The sequence below is a fragment of the Benincasa hispida genome, chromosome 9 (genome assembly GCF_027475165.1).
Source record: "Benincasa hispida cultivar pf3 chromosome 9, pf3_genome.v1.1, whole genome shotgun sequence".
Lineage (NCBI taxonomy): Eukaryota > Viridiplantae > Streptophyta > Magnoliopsida > Cucurbitales > Cucurbitaceae > Benincasa > Benincasa hispida.
The window spans coordinates 20893602-20902491 of NC_143486.1; the positions used below are offsets into that span (position 1 = coordinate 20893602).

An 8890-nucleotide genomic window follows, 5' to 3' on the forward strand; every position below is an offset into this window, starting at 1 on the left:
CATGAAAAATAAAATGGAAAATAAAACCATATTAAATATCATTTTCTCTCTCCAAATGATAATGGAAAAAATATATAAATGCATTTTATCTATACAATCAAAAAAAAGAAAAAAATCATAATAAATACATTTTCTCTCTCCATAAGAAATGCATTATATGTGATTTATGTCAAACATTGGATTTATATATCGTGGTATATTTCATATATTCTGAGGTATATTTTAAATAACCATGAATTCGCAGAAAAAAGTGAAACAATTGAAAATAGAAAAAAAATCATTAAATGTATTTTCTCTCTCCAATTAAATTAAATAAAAGCAAAAATCTCAATAAATAAATATATTTTTTCTCTCCATAATAAATGCAGTTTTTTGTCTCAATTATTAAGAAAATTTTGAAAATAGGAAAATATATATAAAAATCGAAAATAAAAATAATAAAAAAAGGTAAATTTATCCTTGAAAAAATTCAAATTTAAAGCCATTTTTAAGATATAGGACCTAAAATGGTTTTTTTTATGCAAAAATCCCTTTTTCTCGTTCGTGTTGTTTGTTCCTTTAATTGGGCCGGCCCATCCGGGCCTCCGGCCCAGCTCCGAAAGTTTTAGATATAAATGAAAGAAAAATCGAGTTTGAAAAATCAATAAAATGTTTCATAAAATAAGGAGTGCGCCGTCTGTGGGGATCGAACCCACGACCACGTGGTTAAAAGCCACGCGCTCTACCACTGAGCTAAGACGGCTTGTTGATACATATGGTTTACATCAATTTATCGATTTATTTGGATTGGGATTGAATAAATAAAAATTTATGAATTGAGTTGATTCATGAATTCACATAAAATAATCTAATCGACCCAAACTTATTATTAATTTTTGAAAGTATGTTTTTTTTACTTACGATATAACTATTTTCACATATATTTATTTTCATTTTCTTTTATTTTTTCTATTGTTTTGGTTAATTTATTCTCCGCAATTCCTAACAATATTTTTTTAACACTTTGGAATAAAATTTTTATAATATTGAAATTCAATTGATAATCCTAATTCAATATATGAAAATAATTAAATACAATTTTTACATATTAATATATTACTTATTTTTAGAGTAAATATATAAAAAAATGACCTAATTATCCCGAACCAACCTAATCCAAATGTTTTATGGTTGGGTTGGGTTTGTTTGTACGAGATTTTTGGAGAAACTTGTTTCGTAGAGTTGAACTTGGTTTTTGTATTTAGTATAACGAGTACAATCTCTAATACATGATCTTTTGATGCTTTCAAATAAACTATAATGTTTAAGCTAGTTGATCTTCTTAAATGATTGACCTTTGAGCATGATGATCTTCTTGAATGATCGGCCATTGGGCTTGATGATCTTCTTGGAGTCAAAGCGTGTGGATGTTCTTGAGCTTGGAGTCTTGGAAGAATGTTTCTATATATGATTGTAAAGAATTCTTTTTAGGCTTTCTTGGATCTAAAATTTCTGACCCCAAAAAATGAACTCCTAGAGTTTTCAGGTGGGTTTGGGTTTGATTGGTTTATGGACCTGGCCTTTGGGCTCAATTAATTGGATTTCAACCTAATTTAGCACTTAGGTCAAATCAAGCATATTCTTGGGTCCAATTTAACTTTAGCCCAAACTTCAATTTGGCATCATCGAAACTCGCCAATTTATATCTCCAACTTCAATTTGGGCCACATGTCATCTTCTAATTGGTCCCAAATTTGATGATTTGTATTTCATCATTAATTTGAGAAATGACGTGGTAATTTGTGATTACCCAAAATTTCTCATTCAACCCATGTCCCTTCAAATTATGAGTTTAGTATATAACTTTAATTAGAATTTTGGATAAATTTTGGAATATGACCAAATTTTAATTTGAGATGTTTTCCGATTTTGATTTGGATTGAGCATAAAATCTAAACTTAGATTTGAATTTGAGATAAAATTTGGAATATAATCAATTTTTAATTTGTGATTTTATTCTCAATTTAATCTCAAATTTTAATTTGAGATTTTATTCGGATGGTATGAATTTGAGATAAATTTTGGAATATCTCAAATTTTAATTTAAGATAATAATATAATTTGAATAGAGAAAATTGATATGAGATAAGAACGAAATATAGATAAATCTTTTAAAGTAACAAAAAAAAAAAAAACAACTCTATCGATAGCTTTCAAGTTAAATTGTCAAATGTAGTTGATTTTTTATAGATTGGATTAGATTTAGCAGTGGAGTGATGTGGATCTATGCTATAAATTGGCCAAATCATGCTTTACACTCCCTTTGTGACTCGTTTGCAAAACGCAAAGTGATAGATTCCTTCATCTCTTTGATTTTCATAAGCAAAAACCTTCTTTCATTTTTGTGGCTTTTCCATTCATTCAAAATTGACTTAAAATCAATATTTGGCTCTCTTATTTTTTCTAATTTTCTTCATCACAGTATTCTAGCTTACGCTGGACTTCATCTTCTTTTTTTTTTTTTTTTTTTCTTAAAAAAAAAATTTCTTTTTCCTTCACTTTTCTCTCTTTTTTTTCATCTTCAGTCTTTTTTCTTTCTTTTTTCCTTTCTTTTCTTTTTCCCTCTTTTTTCTTCCTCATTTTTTTCTTTCTTTTTTTTCACACATTTTCCCTTTTTTCTAAATAAATTTTATTTGTTTGTTTTTTTCTTCTTTACATTCTTTTTCTATTTTTCTATTTTTTTTTATTTTTTTATTTTTATTTCTTTGGTCTCTCTCTCTTTTTTTTTTCATTTTTTTACAACGGTGTCCAATATGCGACCGCCACCTTTGTTGATCTTAAGGAAGAATAATTCATATAAGCTAGATCATTTTGACCTTAAAATGGTCCAGATCATCTTGACCTTGGAGAGGGTCGGATCATCTTCCCCTGGAAAATCATCTTGCCCTTCCCCTAGAGAGAGTCAGATCATCTTGCCCTTAGTGATGGTCAGATCATCGACAATCATCTTACCCCTAGAGAGGATCGGGTCATCTTCCTCTAGAGATGGTCGGATTATCTTGCCCTTAGTGAGACCAGATATCTGACCCTACCGAATCACCTCACCCTTAGAGAAGGCCGGATCATCTTGCTCTTAGAGAGAGTCGGGTCATCTTCCTCTAGAGAAGGTCGAATCATCTGACCCTATTGAATCACTTCACCCTTAGAGAGGGTCAGATCATCTTGTCCTTAGTGAGGGTCGGGTCATCTTCTCCTGGAGAGGTTCGGGTCATCTTCCCCTAGAAAGGGTCGGATCATCTGAGCCTACCAAATCATCTCACCCTTAGAAAGGGTCGAATCATCTTGCCCTTAGTGAAGGTCGGGTCATCTTTCCCTAAAGAGGGTCAAGTCATCTTTTCTGGGAGAGGTCGGATCATCTTGCCGTTAGTGAGGGCTGAATCATCTGACCTTACTGAATCATCTCACTCTTAGAAAAGACCAAATAATCTTGCCCTTAGAGAGGTCGAGCTATCTTCCCTTGGAGAAGGCCACATCATCTTGCCTTGGAGAATCATCTTACCCATAAAGAGGGTCGGACCATCTTGCCCTTAGAGAAGGCCAAGTTCATCTTCCCCTGGAGAGGGTCGAGTCATCTTCCTCTGGAGAGGGCCAGGTCATCTTCCTCTGGAGAAAGTCGGATCATCTTGTCTTTAGTAAGGGTCGGATCATCTGACCCTACAAAATCACCTGACCCTTAGAAAGGGTCGAATCATCTTGCCCTTAGTGAGGGTCGGGTTATCTTTCCCTAAGGAGGGTCGGGTCATCTTTCTCGGGAGAGGGTCTGATCATCTTGGCGTTAGTGAGGGCCGGATCATTTAACCCTGTCGAATCACCTCACCCTTAGAGAGGGCCAGATTATATTGTCCTTAGAGAGGGTTGGATTATCTTCCCTTGGAGAGGGAACAAAGCTACACTAATATTTTGGAGAAGGAGCAAAGTTGCACCAGCATTTTGGAGAGGAAGCAAAGTTGCACTGGCATTTTGAGGAGGGAGCAAAGTTGTACCAATGTTTTACAGAGGGAGAAAAGCTGCACCAATGTTTTGCAGAGGGAGCAAAGCTGCACCAACATTTTAGAGAAAAAGCAAAGTTGCACCAACATTTTGGGGAGGGAGCGAAACTGCACCAACATTTTTAAGGAGTGGCATAATAAGATCGTTTAGAACTTTCTGGGGTCATCCCTATGTGAACCAAACCTTGATCCAATTTTGAAGTTGAGGCAGATACGCCATCAAGCTTTGAAGATGAGGCAGATATGTCATCGAGCTTTGAAAATAGGCTCGATACGCCATCGAGCTTTGGAGATGAGGCAGATACACCATTGAGCCTTGAAAATGGGGCTAATACACCATTGAGCCTTAGAGATAGGGAAAATATGCTATCGAGTTTTGAAAATGAGGGGATATGCTTGTTGGGGTTGATGCCCTAAAGTCTCGTGTCCTGTAGTTTGTAAACAGTTTGTACAAACGCTTGTGTTGTATAATATATGATATTTTACTTCACATCTTGATTTTGTTTAGTTGTTTGTTTAAATTCCTTTACCAGAAACCAATAAAAATAAAATTCCTGGTTATCTGTATGTAACTTAAGCATGTATGTGGTGACATACAAGTGGATCATGTTGTTGGGATTGGTGTCCTAATTCTTCTGAAGTCTCGTTGTTTTGTAAAGATACACATTGTTCAATGAATAAAATAAATGTTATTTAATTCTGGCATTTACTCATATCCAATAAACAAAGCTCTTTGGTTATCTTATGTGAACTTAAGCATATATATGTGATATACAAATGGATCATGCCTTAAGTGATAACCTAAATCGGTCTGTAGTATAAGGATTAAGGTGGGATACCTGATCCTAGTGACACTATGGATACGATCTGCTTTGTGAGGTTTGCAAGTGTTGTAAACTACTATAGATGGTTGATCCTGACCATTCGTGTGGAGTCGTGGAGCGGAGGTGTCCTACAAAGAGTTTGTATAAGACCTGGACCACGAGATGACTAAATTCTGTATATAACACCGTTGATACTAGAGACTTACATCTTACCTAAACAACCATAGGTGACACGACCTCAAACCTGAGTGTTTTGGGAACTTCTGCCTTTGAGGGCGGTCCTTTGATTAGTATGGGTGAGAGTGGCCAAATTTCCAACTCAACATGCCTACCTTTTTGGGGACTTGTCTGATTTGGGAGCTGGGAACTCAATCTACAAGATGGAATTCACTCCTTTCCCGAAGCAGGGATAAGTAGAGAGATTGCTCCCTTAAGGGCTGATTCCGGGGCTTGAACATAGTGGCCACAACTTCTCTTTGGAAGAGAAGACTCAGTTATAGTAGGACTATGACTTATGTTCATTAGAGGAATCAATGGTACTTAAAGAGACAAATGTAACTACAGGGGCATAACGGTTATTGGCCCAGCTGTACTTATGAGCGATCTATGAAGGGTTGTCGCACTACTGATTGGTTAAGATGGGCACATAATATATCTGTGGTAAGGAGAGTTCAGCTGTCGATCTTTAGTGGAGTGCCTGGCAGTTAACGGATAGTGGATCCCGTGACTAAAGAGTTTAGTCAGTTATTCACGTACCATTGGAGCTTCGAGCTATAGGTCCATGAGGTCCCCTTGGTAGCTCAATGGATTCAGTTGAGGATCAGTTCTTGGTGTTAATTTGAAATGTTCAAATTGACAAGAGGTATTTTGATTATATATGATATAATCGGTATGATGTATAAGATACATCTAGTGGAAGATTGATGTAAATGAGATTTACATTCAGTACCCTAGAATAGAAAAAGAAATTTATATGTTTCATGAGATGAAATATTAAAACTATAGGCTATAAATATAGTATGATAAGTTGGTTATCATTTATATTTATAATTATATTAATTATTGGATAATTAATTCTATTTCTTTTAAATAACCAAAGTAGTGAGTGGTTATTGGATCATGGTAACCGTAAGTTTAAAAGGAAAGTGGTTTCCTATTTTGAAATGAGGTTTTTACAAAAGTTTGAAAAAGGTTTTGAGTTTTCTCTCCGCGCAAAAGAAACTTACGCAGTCGTCAAGTAAATAAAGATTTACTAAATGACGGCTGGGCGAGCTAAACGATCGTGCAGTATTTACTAAACGATCGCGGGCTCAAGGTAAACGATCGTGTAGTGTCTGTAGTTGATAGATCGAGCTAAATGATAGGCTAAACGATCGCATAGCTTTATCTAAACGATTGGGCATCGACCTATACAATAGGTCTCCGCCATCTCCCACTTACCCAGTCATGTACGCGATCGTTGTTTCCTCCATTCGTCTGCCTCATACCAAGTCCGAACAGAGACCACCCTCTGGATTCTCACACCGAGAATACCAAGGTCGCCTTTTTGGTGGTGTCAGACTCGACTCGATACGGTCGAGGTTTTCTGGAGGTCATTCGTGGTGCTACGGAGGAGTGCGTTCGTGTTGCGGATGAGTTTGTGACCGAGGAGATCGTTGAGGACGAGCACAAAGTATTTGTGTTGTGTTCGTGCGGTGTTGCAATCGTGTAGATCGAGCGTTCGTGGTTGCTATTGTTCGAGCGATCAGAGTGCGCATCTGAGCGTGGAGACGCTTCTGCTATTGTGCATAGAGTTTGATTTCTTTATGCATTTGTTATTCATGCTGTAATTTATCTATATGAATTGTATAACCGTTTGTATTAAAGTTGATTGTAAATGCATAGTTTATTCATGATTGTAATTTGGAATAGTCTTGTTCCGCTGCTCATGGAAATCACGATTCCGATTTCCTTCAATTGGTTTCAGAGCCAGATTTTTTGATACTCCAAATTACAGATCTGAAATGAACACATTTTTCAGTCACGGTGGGTTTCTGCATTTGTGGTTAACCGTTTTCTGCATTTATGGATGAATTGATGAACGTTTCGGGTTTAAATTGCCTTTTTGTTAAAGATTTTTGCTATTACAAAGTGTTAATTGTAAGGGCCCCTGTGTTTTTGGGCGAAATTTACTTTGCAATCGAGTCTGTAATTCGAAAAGTTTAAGTTCATCGAGTCGTTCGTGATGAAGCTTCAGCGCATGGCGATACAGTTCTTAATGAAGAAGAAGATCAAGCGTTGTTCGGATCATGTAGCCTCAGGTAAACGATCGTTGGGATTTAACTAAGCGATTGTTTAGATTTTTTTTCTAGACGATCGTGTAGTATTTTCTAATCGATCGTTTAGCTAATTCTAAGTGATGGGGTAAATCGTTTACCATATCGCGTGGCGTTGGTTGCACGATCGCGTAAGCGCTGGAGATAGAAATCGCAGTGGGAGCATGCGATGCTCGTCGTTTAGTAGAAGGCGCGTGCTAGACGATCGTGTAGTTAGCAAGCTTCATCGCTTAGTTACTACCTATGCGATCGCGCATATGCGATACGGAGGCGCTAGCTAAGCGACCGCTTAGGCGATGGTGATTCGTGACATCGTAGTTTCTTAGACGATCACGGAAGGCGGGCACTGTGCGGAGCGTGTTAAGTGATCGTGTACTTCAGGCTTCATCTCTTGGTAAAGGTACACGATCGTGTAGTTATAACTAAACGATCGTTTGGATTTTTCTAAACGATCGTACAGTAAATGTTAAACGATCATTTAACTCTGGAGCGTTGGTAAGCGATAGAACGAAGTGTTTGTTTTATCGTGTAGACGATCGCGGGGTGCTTAGTACACGATGGTAGGAGAAGCAATGCTTTGCCCAAACGGTTCAAGACCCGGTTCGCCTGTTTTAACCGGAAATTCCTTGTCTTTGTAATAGTTACTTTTCTTTTTGTGCTTTAATGCAATTTTACCCAACTCATTAACTTTTATTGCTTATACATGTGATGTATGGTGCTTATATGCCAAAGTGTTTGTCATATAGTTAAAAACCCACCTTAGGTTGTGCAATCACTCATGCATCATGTATTATAATTGTTATAATATTGCATGAAGAAATTACTTGAAAGCATGCGCATGCATCATGAAATATAAGAGTTATATTTTGCATGCATTGAGCACTATCATGCATCATCCTTTTATTATAAATGTTATAGTCTAAGGTGGATGGAAGCATGTTTTGCTTGTTTCATTGCGGTTTTGTATAAGTGTTATATAAAAGAAGTAGCAATGAATGGGCAATGCATTGAGCATGACACTCATACTGTTTATAAGTGTTATGAATGCCTTACATGTGTTAGCTTAGCATTATGGTTGTTTCCGTTTATAAGTGTTATAAAGGAAATTAGACCTAAAATCAATAATTCAGAGTTGCATGCGGATTTAGGGTGAACTCAAGTTTTTAAAAGGGTTTTAAAATTAGATTGAGATAGACCTAAGTTCAAGTGGTTCTAAAGAGTTTAGTAACCTAGATTAATCTTTTAAAATAAGTTTAGTAGGACTAAATTGGTTGAATAAAAGATTAAATTTGTTGTAAATCTATCTATAAGGGATCTTTTGTCTAAGGTGGGTTCTGGCTAGGTTAGGGTTCTTAAGTTGACGAACACCTCTATCTGGGAACCAACCTGGAAAGGTGAATTAGATAGATTTTCAATAAGCATGTGCCGTTTTGGTCAGAGACATCGTTAAAGAGTTTAATGGATGATGATCAAAAGTTGTTCAACTATCAAATGTAAAAGTTACTCTTGGAAAAACCTAAAAGTCACTTAGTTAAAATCCGTAGCCGTGTTTTTTCTAAGTAAATTAAACACTAGGTTATAAAATACTTAGTGGGAGGAAGAGGCGCATCAGATATTTCTATGATTCCACTCACGTTTCTCCCTGTATGTTCACAACGTGAGATTCATGCTTGGCCTTGAAATGCCCAATATGCATCCCCCTTCGGATGATGTTTGCATGAGT

The 8890-nt window shown here is 36.4% G+C and overlaps 1 non-coding gene across 1 annotated transcript; it reads right to left on the reverse strand.

The window, feature by feature from the left end:
* Positions 1-670: 670 nt before the first annotated feature.
* On the reverse strand, positions 671-742 carry TRNAK-UUU (transfer RNA lysine (anticodon UUU)). Its single transcript has one exon. It is a non-coding gene; the product is annotated as a tRNA-Lys (tRNA).
* Positions 743-8890: the final 8148 nt, after the last annotated feature.